This window comes from Vanessa atalanta, chromosome 23, assembly GCF_905147765.1.
Source record: "Vanessa atalanta chromosome 23, ilVanAtal1.2, whole genome shotgun sequence".
Taxonomy (NCBI): Eukaryota; Metazoa; Arthropoda; class Insecta; order Lepidoptera; family Nymphalidae; genus Vanessa; species Vanessa atalanta.
The window spans coordinates 7,003,881-7,016,973 of NC_061893.1; the positions used below are offsets into that span (position 1 = coordinate 7,003,881).

At 32.3% G+C, this 13,093-nt stretch overlaps 1 protein-coding gene across 1 annotated transcript in view; it reads left to right on the forward strand.

The window, feature by feature from the left end:
• The first annotated feature begins 224 nt into the window (after positions 1–224).
• LOC125072942 (ABC transporter G family member 23-like) overlaps positions 225–13,093 on the forward strand; it is a 66,046-nt gene continuing 53,177 nt past the window's right edge. The window contains exon 1 of the mRNA XM_047683577.1: positions 225–418. The gene's annotated coding sequence lies outside the window, so the exon portion shown is untranslated. The remainder of the gene's footprint in view (positions 419–13,093) is intronic.

Here is a 13,093-nt window from a genome sequence, read left to right on the forward strand (position 1 = left end):
TTAATAATTCTTGCTCTAACCTTTATAATGTTTTTTTTAATTTAACTTTATTAAAAATCAAAAATATTTGTGTTGTTAATTCCAAGATGTTAAGTGTAACTTAAGCGTTTATTCCGGGCCACAAAACAATGCTGTACAGTTTGCCGACTCTCAAGGTTTCTTAAGACTACATTTGTGTTGGAGAGAGCGATCTTTCGACGGCTATCTGGCAGTTAACATTCGAACGCGTCGTGTGTAGGTCACTCCCATTATTACAAAAATTATATCTATCAAAGCGCGCGCCTTTTTCAAATAAAAAAAAAATATCGTTCCATTTTCGATTCCTAGTGATTTAAATATCGACAGTTTTATTTTATTTTTAATTATATTGTGCCAGTGCGTGTTGAAAAGTAAAAGGAGGTGAAACGCTTTTAATTTGGTGAGTTGTGTTTATCATGTTGCTGGCAACGTTCTCCTTTTAAAAAAAATCTGTTTCTCATATAATCTTTAATGATTCGTATGCAATGCAATTTTTTTACGTAATTTTATTATGAATATTATACCCATTAACAAAATCCATAGCATTACGAAATCTTAAATCAACATTACGACGACGATCAATAATTTTTGATTGATGCAAGTATTTTATAAATATATAAACTTACATATTCGATAACTATTTTATTAAACACTATAATTGATACTTATGACAATTAAAAAATTACTTACATAACAATATTTTTTTATTTACTACAACAAACGTAACAAAAAATAATGAGGACAATTTATGAAATAGTCGCACAAATTAGATAGAAAGGTCAGTGCAAATAGAATACAAACTGTATAACTGTACATTAATTTAAAATTAAACTGATGAATCATATTCGATTAGGCTGTATGACATAGAGTTAGGACCTTCTTATAAAAAAAAAAACAATCATCTGTCTTTATTTTAAACACGTAATTCGAAATTTGAATATAGCATTAAATGATTACGTAGCATTTAGTACACGATTGTATATCAAAATTAAAACAATTTTACTTATATTATACTTATTATCATTAATTACTCGGACCAATCGAATGCTGAACACATATTATACACATACGACATATAACCAACCACGTTATACGTTTTCGGTATTAAAGCTGCAATGGTTTACTTGAATAGCCTTTTTATTAAATCAAATTTTGCCTTTGTTTCACGACTGCTTCAAACTCTATGTAAACATTTACGTTTCGAACATCGTCATAAAATAATACGTACTGATATTAAAAAAAAATGCGAACACGAACATTGAATTAAAAAAGAGTTCTTAATTTAAATATATTCTTTGTCAAAAATCAATTAAAAAATCAATTCAATGGCAATCGTTATTTTTGCGTGTTGATCGAGAAACTCAACCAGCGTTCATTTGTTTCACAATTCTTTGTAATTATTTTTTTTAAATGATCGTGTTTGCAAATGTCGTTGACTGGTGAACAAAGAGCTTTTATCGTTTTTTTACTCTGTAACGTGTTTATAGTGGTTTGTTAATAAAAATAAGAAGAAAAAGTAACGCAATTGCGCGAGAAGATTTTTTTTAATCTTTATCGTATTCGCGCAACTCGATCGTCAAGAGTTTTCAAATAAATTAAACACTGTTAATTATTTATATTCATTTTATTGAGAAAATACAATGAATGACGTTAATATTAATTAAAATTATATTAATAATAAAATCAGTTTTTAAAATTATTCATGTTATGTAGAATTTAGATGCTGAAATTATTACATAATATTATGGTACAATATTGTTATCTGTGCGTCCGTTTGTGCGTTTAATTTTAAAAAGAAATATAATATCATGCGGTTTTATCATAATTTTGAAAAATTGTTACAAAAGGCGATTATTTGTTAAATAAAATACGACTCTAAGCTAATCAAATGTTAGTAGCAAAAAGTAAAATCACTTCTTTTCACTTATGACCTTTCGTACTAAAGAACAGCAACAAAATTTACCAGCGACTATAACTGACAAAATTTAAGTATTTACATTATTATTATAAATACAGTCGTAAAATCTTATTTGAAACGTTAAGTTTAGAGACATATAATGATTCAAATGCAAATAGGGTTGTCATATCTAAAATTATATTATTTAAAATAAATGTATTTTAACATGTAATTCATATCAGAGTCTTCTGATTACACTGTCAAGCAGTGTTTCATCGTGTTTTAACCTCAAATTTGAATTGCTTCCACGCCAACCAAGTCTGTGCCTTGTGTTTCAGTTAGTCAGTGTTCGAATTTTATTGAGTTTATCACTCATTAACTCAGGAGTATTTATTTTACAAGTTAGCGGCACTGCCAAAAATATTGTTAGTATTTCTTAATTTATCTATGGGCGTACGCGCGTGTGACAACTAACAATCTTACGTCAAAATGAGCGAATCGTTTTAGTATAGAATTAAGTAATGTGCTTTACTCGGTCAAAGAAGTGTTTGAAGCCATTTCTCTCAAGCAACTTATTCGAAACAAATGTTAGTTTAATATAAAAACCATATCATTGAAAGGGTCCATGCAACTTTTATTAAAACTTAAAAAAATAAATCGTACATCGTGGGTACATCGTACAATTAACCCGCTATTATTATTATTATTATTAAAACTGTCAAAAATAGGTATTGCTTCGCAAGAAAAATATTTTCATTAATAAAAACGAAGGTTAAACTTTTTTAAAGTATCTATCTAACCAAGATATTTATTCGACAGTACCTTTGGACTTGGATATAAATGCCACGCCAATATGAGCGGTGGTGACCACTTACCACCAGATCCATTTGCCACATTTTTTGTATTTACATTTTATTTTAGTCAGATACATTGTACACGCTTAATATGTTCTTGGAATATAAAAAATAAACGTACATTAAAGTCGACAGATAATTTAAAACCCTATAAATTTAATTTTAATCTCAACCTTTAACCTTACGTATAATAAATCATTTAAGTACAGCGATAGCTAATTAAAAAAAGCAACGCAACTCATGAGAAAACTTCGTAATTGGGTCATGATTATTAATTTAACAATGGCCTTTAGTGTGGCTTCCGATATGAGAAGACATTTTTTAACCCCTCTTTCAAATCGTACAATCATATACGTACACAAATACACTCATGTGAACTGTGTTTAAATTGATCTTTATGTTCGAAATCTTAAGGGTTAATTTTGAATTACGTGACGTTTGAAGTCTGTAAAGCATTCCTGATTATTTTATTTATCGTGGGTTGTAAGGTATTTATCCGAACATTTCAATTTATATTCGCATGTCGGGGACAAATTTAATAAATCGGACCTTAGATTTACTGTACTTTTCTGTTTTTTTTTCTGTATGCTCTTTTTAGCATATCTGGTAACCCTACTTAAGTCACGCGTTAATATCACGCCTTGTCGCTGTGATTCGTGAAAACCGGGTCCTAAGACTGTTTGACCACAGGAATATATTAAAGTATTGTATGTTCATTAACGAACACTATTTACTACGCGCCTTAAAACACATTGTCCTGAGACAGCGTCTACTTATCTTTTGTTTTGATGAATAAATGTAATTTGTACGTATACCACGAAGGGCGAGAGGAATGCTGTTATTTGAGCAGGTATATCTCCTTAATTAATTATTCAATATTTATTTTGAACTTTTTAGAGGTTATTTTTGGCAGGACAGTTGTGTTTTTTAATGACATCTAAATATTAAATTATTTTACCATCAACCAACGAACATTATGGTGCGTATTGTGCAATACGTCCTATTGGAGAAGGTATTCGCACTTTTATTTGATGACATTAAAGTAAAAACACCTACTCCAATGATCGTAATGATGACTGATGCAGGCGCAGTTGTAATTGCAACTGGGTTTGGGTCAAATCGTCTTAAGTTCGAATGTGGTCCCCGGGTATGCGCTCGCGTTATGCTACGTACAGTTATAGCATTGTATAAAAATATTAAATATTTTAAGAATCTTCTAAATTTGTTATCATTAGCCTTATTTTCTTAAGTTTCTTGTTTTATTTAAATTTAAATATTTCGGTTTATATTAGAAGAATTTATTTTTTAACTTACTCGATATGCTAAAACCGTATAATGCACCTCGGTCGCCTAATAAAAAAGTGCAAAACGGGTATTTGTCTTGGTATCCTGTTAACGGTTTTCCCCGCAAATACAGAACACAGGAGTTATTTCGCGTGGCATATTTATCGGTAACGTCCAATCGAGCAAGGTAACGAACGACGTATCCATCTTAATAATTCATAAAGCATCGTGAGACACCTGCATGTTATAACCCGCCTCTCGAATGACATCTTCAACCTTTCCTGTAGATGACAGATCTTTATCTAATATTTTCAAAATATTTGTCCATTGTGCTAAGTCATCGCTTGTTATATTATTTATATAAATAAGTATTTAATTATTTAATATTCTATATGTGAGAGGGAGACCAGATGTTAGACGCCCATGTTGCTTTTTAGCGTAGCATAATTGTTACTAATATCACAGATGCCTTAGTTACGATAATATAATATCCCTTTTCTCAGGGCTAGATCTACCGTATGGCTTTTTGGGCTTCAGCCCAGAGCACACAGCTAAGTCAAGTCAAGTTAAAGTCAAAAATAGACGATATTGCGAAATAATCCATTATTTTATTATATTAAACAGATCGCATGGTTTGCAGCCCTGCAGTCCTGCAATTAATCAAACCCATTCAATTAATTTAATTCAAGTGTACGTTCAGATATGTCTTAGGTGGGCCCCTAAGTAGTGTTAGCCCAGGGCCCCCTTACTTACGGTCCGGCCCTGCCTTTTCTATTCTAACGTAACGCGTGTAGATTTATCCCAACGACTGCAAATATAATTGCAATATGTAAATATGTATAGTTGCGTGTTTATAATTGTATGTGTATAGACTCAGTGACCTTTGGAAGTGGGTTAGGCTGAGCTTGTGTGCCGGGAAAGCAAAATACCAGCTTAGAAAATATTTGCTATGTCATTTATATACCTACTTATATTATAGAAGTTATCGTTCACGGTTCTCGTTGTAGGGGATAGTCGTTAGGTGTTAGGCAAAAAATGTCTCTGAATCTATGTCCGTTCTTGGAGTTCAAGCCTACTTCGTACCAAATTTCATGAAATTCGACTCAGTTGCTTTGAAACAACAGACAGACAGAGTTACTTTCGCATTTATAATATTAGTATACGTTGTTTAGATAATGTGTATACTATTGCATTCAACGTCAAGTGTTTGTTTGGTTTAGTGTTACGACGAAACTCATTAACTGTAATGGATTTGGATGCAATCAGTATACATAAATATTGTCTTTGATGTTTTGAGAAGAGATTTAAATATTCTCATTACTGAAAATGTGTCATTATTATATTTCATTATATGCTTTAATTATGTACGAATATAAATTAAAATATTTACAGTATATATCATGACCGCGTAGTAGCAAGAATGCTAGCAGCATTATCCCGTTGAATTGCAAGTCGATCCTCTAAGCAAATGAACCAGCCCTTCTGTCACCAAAGGAAGCAATAACGCAATATTTTCCACTATTACTCCAAGGTCCAAGTATTTCAACTGCTACTGGAACGAAGATATCGAAATTAGACAAATACTTCCATCATTTGTACGCTTCAGCTTTTCTGAAACTCCGGTATTTAACACTGTTACAAATTATTTACTAATGTTATTATGATTAGCTTAGCTGTTTACCTATAAATATATTATTTTAATAATATGTGTATTCATTAATTAAACATCAATTGTTTGTTTGTCTAAAATATAGATTTTAATGTAATGTACGTATATTATTGTTTCAATTATTTCTTCTCGGTAGAATCTACATTCCATATGTTTGGATAAACGTACACGAATAACGTATATTATGAATTAATTTATCGAAGTAGAGCAAACTTACATTTGGATGTCAGTGTACATAATATAATAATAGGAAAAAAATAATACAATATTTATATGAATTATTTTTTATTTAAATTGTAATAAATGAAAAATGTGTCTTCAACGACCGATCAGTGTTTACGTAATAATACCTAAGCGTAGTAATTTATTATTTAAATTGTCTTTCTTGTAACAAAGCAATTGTTTTAATAGTTTTTTTATTTATCCTAATGAGCACCTACTTAAAGTTTTATTATATTATCAAACTAGTTCTCATCTGCGGCTTTGCTTATGTGTTGGATACCTTGTCTTGTCTTCTGTACCCCGGCAACTTATATGTCGGCTTATGAGGCTGTATAATATCTCGAGGTCTTGGGCTATGGGTAGTAGTAGTAGTAGTAAACATTTATTGAACTTTATCAGTAGCAGGTCGGCGGCTAGAACTTAAGCTTATGGCAATCTACACAGGGATATATGCACACACAAGGCCACTGAACCATCAATTATCAACTACACAGAAGCTGTTATAGTCTCTTCTCTATAGCAAATTTGCATCTACTGATTTTGTATTTTCTTTTGTTGCTTCACTATAATGTTCCAAACGCCTTTTGTTTTATAATCTGAGATTATAATGATCAAAATGAGTGCACAGACATCGATGCACCCACAAATATCATATCAGTTCATATGATCTGATAGGACAGCAAGAAGACACGGCCGAAGAGTTCAGACTCAGGACCGAAAGCTTAACGCATCTCTAGTGCAAATTAAACTTTGGACTACTGTAGAGAATTTTTTGGAAATTTCCAAAACTTATTAATTTACCGACCCGGAGTTTGAATCCAACACTTCTAGACTGCAGTCTTATAAGCTAGCTAGCTAAATCAATGAGGTAATCTCGATAAACATACAACAATATGTTTACTAGTATATCTTTACATAGTAAATTATATATATACATATAATTATGTTGAAATGATTAATGCCAACATAGTTTATTTATTAATTACTTTTCTATGCAGTGTTTTATTTGTAGCGTCGTAAAAACAAACAAATAAACTAGCTGCAGGTCGCGACTTCATCCGGGTGATATATGAATTTAATTTATTTGCCGACCGCAGCGCTACCTACCGGGTCCAATCTAAAACTGTGACCTACTCATATATAAACAAAAAAAAAACATTTAAATCAGTCCTAACATTTAAGAATTCAATTACATGCACACAGTCAGTCAGATGTACAGTAGATTTATGTCTATAAAAAATTTGGAAAATTTTCCGGTGAAAAAATAATAATTAGATTCTATTCCAGACTACAATCTATCTCTGTGCAAAATTTCATTTAAACCAGTTCAGCCGTTATGTCGTCATTGAGTAACAAACATACATCAAAACTTCGGCATTTATTATGTCAGTAAGACATTTAGTTATATTATAATGGTTACAATTTAACAGCTTTACTTATGAACTTTTTAGCGAGATGTGTTAAAAATAGGTTTATCTCTTTCTGTCATAACTGATTTAACATTCAAAAGAAGAAGACAACGCTAATTAATCAATTAACTTCTAAATCGTACTTATATTTAACGTCGCAACTCACAAGTCTATAAATGTGAATTATCGAGTAGTTTTGTTACGTATTCATTATTCTAAAGACTGTGTACATCATGACTAAGACGAAGATCCGTTAGATCACCACAATGAGCACATATAACGTTGGACACATTTCTCGTACCGACAATTTTGACGTATGTGTAATAGCGTAAAAACATACGCTATTATACATCTGTCAAAGCAACGCTAAATTGAAAATTAAATTTATCGCAAGGATAAATTTGACGTTCAGACGTTATGCAAAATTTATATAACCATCGAATTTGCCACCAATAGCACTATTTATATTTATAAGATCCAATGACTAACTGTTCTGTTAAAAACCCACCGCTGGGCTTAAATCTTTTGAATCTTTATCCTTCCTCTCGAAATTTGATGAATTGGCAAATCCAACACAACTAGTTCGATATGACAACAGATTTACAGATTTACGTGTTTTAAGAGACAAGGGACAGATTTGTTCCAGACTCCGGGCTGTTACTGCGAATTTTTCGACAAAATTCCCATTCATCGGTCCAACCTGGGCCAAGTTTAAACCCAAGACCTCAGCTTTATATCCAGCAACTAGACCAACGAGGCAGTCAAAAAGTTTAATGCTTAAATTTGTCTCAATTGCTGAACAACTCAAGTAACCTAACCATCTTCCCAGATATAAAAAAAAAATCAAAACATTATTCTACAAGCTTGATCCACACTTCCATCCAAGTTAATACTTCACGATTCCATCGACCCCTGATGATACTAACCTGACTTCAAGATCGACCATTCGAAAAGGCAATCGCGTCAGCGTTTTAAGTAAAAGAACTGAGAAGAAACCGGTTCAAGAATTCTTACTCAATATTTTTTTTGTTAAATAAACAGTTCTCTACAGACGCCTATACCTTTGGTGTATACTTTTTTCCTTTAGAATGCCAGCATCACAAGATTTTACAGCATCTTAATCATAATTTGACGATTATTAAAATCTTATGACATTTTTTTGGCTGTTACCTAAGTCATCTGGTTTTAATTTTTACCTGAGCAATATTGTTGATAACATTTAAAGCTTTGTAATAACATACCTTTTCAAATTATTATCCATATGTTTACAAAAAATACCTGAGTGACGCAGTTTGGTTACTTTTCTTACAAACACTAATTAATACTTATGAGGAAAATCCTGCTTTATCATATTGATTAAGATATAGAGTTACTTCATCTCGCCTTTCTCTTTCCTCGCGAGATGGGGGAAAGAGACGTCAATATATTTAAATTCAAGCGTGGTCTAGATTGCATCAATGTAAATGGATCAGTTTAATGTATCGTGTTGTATTTGTGTTCTTAAGTTTCCTAGTAAGTGAAGAATCATTATAATATGGTCGTACTATATACAAGACAGGTTACCTGTTCGTGTGCAGATTCGCCCTGCTCTTTTCCTTATTGTCCGTTTGATCCATGATTTTGTTGTATTGTCATTGTCTGTCTATGATTTTCAAAGTCATGTTGGGACTTCCAAATTGAAATATCTTCAGTCGTTAAGGTATTCAGATGTTAAGTCATTGTCATAGTTAAATCATGTTGGTGGGACGGCTGTTACATAAATTTAAGTAATCAAAAATGATGATATGATTAATTTGGAAAATTAAGTCAAAACCTCTATTTATCAAAAGGTCAACAATTCCTGTTCTTGTAATACCTTAATTTTTTTAAGGTTCTTCCTCATTAAAAATGGTCAGTGAGTTTGGTCAATTATTCTATTTGTTTATTGATGTGGTGAAGAGCCATCATCACGTATTTTTCCGGCCTGGTATTCTCCGAGTAAGTTGTAGCAAGATATAATATGAACAGAACTATTTACACGCATATGGTCGATGCTAATAAATTATCGTAATAAATGTTTTGCCCAAAATCTGACACAAGAAAATTGTTGCTATTGCAACCATTGTTTTGAACAAAAAATACACGGCTTAGTCTGCTACTAGGATTGTTATTCGTAGGACATTAAATGGTTAAATTATATATTATGTACAGAACTATTAGCACGTCTAAATCCGACAATAATAAATCATTGAAAAATATATTTCGCTAGGAATATATGCACGCCAAAATCCAGCGCTAGGATATCATTGCGAGAGATGTGTTTTTTTAAAACACATCGTGAATATATATCCGCGGTTTATCGAATGGTTCCAAGGGCAAGTTACGAATCCGAACGTGATTCGAATGCGGCACGCAAGGTTAATTTCACCTGACATGCTGTAAGAATAGCAAACGCAATCGATTGAACGACTCCACAGTAGGGGATCTATGGTTTATTGACCCGTTACTTTAATGTCGTTGGAGATATTATTGCGTCTATCGAAATGGATTGCAGTTGTTTTATTACATTTAGATGATGAAATGTTGATGTATTTAGATTTCCGCAACGTCATAGCTTTAAGGTGCGTTCTCACAGGGGACAGGACGTTCGTCTCAATGAGCTCTGGGCTCCCCTTTTCTTGGCTGCGTCTCGGGGTTAGAGAAATTAAGTATCTTCTATAGTGTGGAGTGAGTTTTAGCATAGGATTGATCTGCTGAGAGAAATCGCGGCAAAAAACCACTGCATCATTGACAAATAAATTTGATATACAAGGATTTTTTTAGAACATTTAAGGGGAACAATTCTGTCATACGTGATCCAGTCCTCCGCTTCTATTTTTCATAGCGTGATAAATAGCGGTTATAGTGCGTACCTAACACTATTTTTTTTTCAAATAACAACAGTAGGAGAATGTTCAACAAAACAAACAAATAAACTATTCAACTTTATTGTATTAGAATAAATTTATCCCTTGACAAGTAAAGCGACGATTGAGAATTCCTTATTCTTACAGTAACTTATGAATTTGAATAAAGAATATATAGATTTCGGTAACAAGTAATACTATGTTTATACTGTATGTTACTAGCTATCGTCATAGCAACGATCTTTGATTGAAATTTCATATTCCCTTGACCTTCTTCGTACCAAGAATTCCATTGCATGTTAAATCAAGATAAAAAAAATTATTTACTTGTAAATATTTAATTTAATCTTAAAATACCTTCGAAAATGTTTGCCCAACAACTTACAACTCATTCGCACATCAAAAAGCCTTTGCTGTAAATTAATACAAGTAGTTATTTATAAAGCGGGCAAACATTCAAGACCAGTATTTACACAGGCACACTCAAACCACAAATAAAATAAAAAAAAACAACGATTCGTTCTATAAATAAATCTAGTCTAGTCTAAATGGTCAACCATGTGAATCACGAATGGAATTGCGGGTATGAGCTCTTGTGACAGTGAACTCATGATGAAATATCCACAGAAATGATACTTCTCTAAGAGAGGAGAGCTTCCTCTTCTTAGCCGAGGAATATTTATAGGCTCAATAATCGTTTTGGTCGATATGCTCTTGGCAGATTGGTTATGGTCGTGAAGTCTTGGCTGATGTTATGGCACACCATTTCTTTCTGTAGCTGTCATCCTGCGTCCACCGCAGATCTGATTTGGTCAGTGCATAAACGCGATCACGTGGTCTGATAGCTTCAACTCTGCCTCGAATAACGAAGTTATATTCTATTTATTCCTTAAATTATTTCATTGTTTGCCAAAGGCAGTTAATTTAGGAAGGGGTTTGTCGTTAATTCAACCAAACCATGATCAAAAAAAATATGTGGAAACTTTAGTTAACTTAGCTTGCCAAGATTTGCACTCGCAATAACGTTCAACGTTTTCAATCATCGATGCAATTTCTCAATTATTGTGACAACATAATATTATACTATGTATATATTAAAATTATAAGCAATCATGATATAAATGTTCCATGGCAATCGCATAACTTAATAGCATTCGTTGTTGAGACACTAGCAAATAGCGGTTTGTATATATGTCGTTTTCTTGGTATTGGGAGCAGAGCAGAGCAAATTGATCACAGAATTGCAAAACAGAAATACAGAACGTCACACACTTAACCTTTTACTTGCAATGACTTGATATTAACATATGCTACTTGTGAAAAAGGTCGCATATGAAAATTACGTTCCAATTCCGAACTGTAAAACTTCGTGTGTGAATTTTTTATTGATAAATTAAATATTAAAAAGTTACATTATATTTTGGTTGCCATCGATACAGTAGAGATATACAAATCCTAACTAGTATTATAAATACTTTATTCGTCTAAACTACTTAACATATCAACATGGAATTTTGCCTATATCAACCCACCACGCGGGCGAAATCGTAGGCATAGTATAAATAATTAATATAAATAATCCTTTTAATTATCACGCAGTAACTATTTTTAATTTAATTTAAGTTATTGTTTATAATTCTTATGCAAATAAAGTAATAAAATGATAATTTAATTGTATTCAATTATCATATTTAATTTAATTGGTAGAAAACGGTAGTCATGTACTGAGTCGGTCCTTCTCGGTAATATCTACGTTACGAAGTGTTCATTTAATGCGTACTTGATAAAGTACGTATTTTAATGTTTTTTAATGTGTTTTTTTTTACCACAAAATAAAATGTTATCTTACATAATGATGTGTTGAAAGTGTCTATAATAATATAGTCTACTTGAATAAAGTAATTTTTCTTGAATCATATAATACGTCCATTCAAATGTGCTCTCCAAACTTTATCTTGTACCGCCAAAGAGCAATATTTAATATTGTTATCTTCCGGTTTAAAGGTAAGCCAGTGTAACCACAGGCACAAGGGACATAACATCTTAATTCCCAAGGCTGGTGGCGCGTTGCCGATGTAATTCTTACAGCGTCAATGTCTGTAGATGACCACTTCTCAGGTCCATTTGACCGTCCGCCTATCTATACCATAAAAAGCTACGATTTTTAATTAAAAATATGTTAATTGATTTTATATATTGTTAAGGGACATATTATACAAAGTAATTGTTATAACGTATATAGTCCTTTACAGTCCCAAAAATAGTTAATACAACCCTTTGTACCAACAGTAACGATAATTCATCTCAGGAAGTCGCAGTAACGTCGCAAATAATTCAACGCGCGAGGAAATGATATATCCATCATCAATCCACTTTCCCAGTTTCCGTGATTTATCTAACACACAGACATACATCCGCATCTGTAACAATGATTAAGGTGACCTAACATACTAATACATATAAATGGTATGCGTCGTCTTTGCGTACTTTTATTATTTCGTGTAGTCGTTTCGAGGTTTTGGTTATGTTTGAAAAAATGTTCACAGTTTTGGAAGTATCGATCCGTATTATAGATTTGTGTTAATATATGTACAAGCCTGGTAATTCTATCATATCAGTCTTGATATGGCAGAATTTGTCTGTGTTTTGTTACAGTGGGCTAGGACTACCTGCCTCCAGGTCTTCGGCCTTGCAAAAACACTCTAGGGGTAGGGCATACTAGACGATGTGGAGTCGGGGATCGCCAATTCGATTCTATGACAGATTTAGATGACCTATCACATTATTTGCTATTCATTATATATTATTTATGTAATCTTCATTATTTGAGCTTTAACGAATTTTTCAGAAAAATG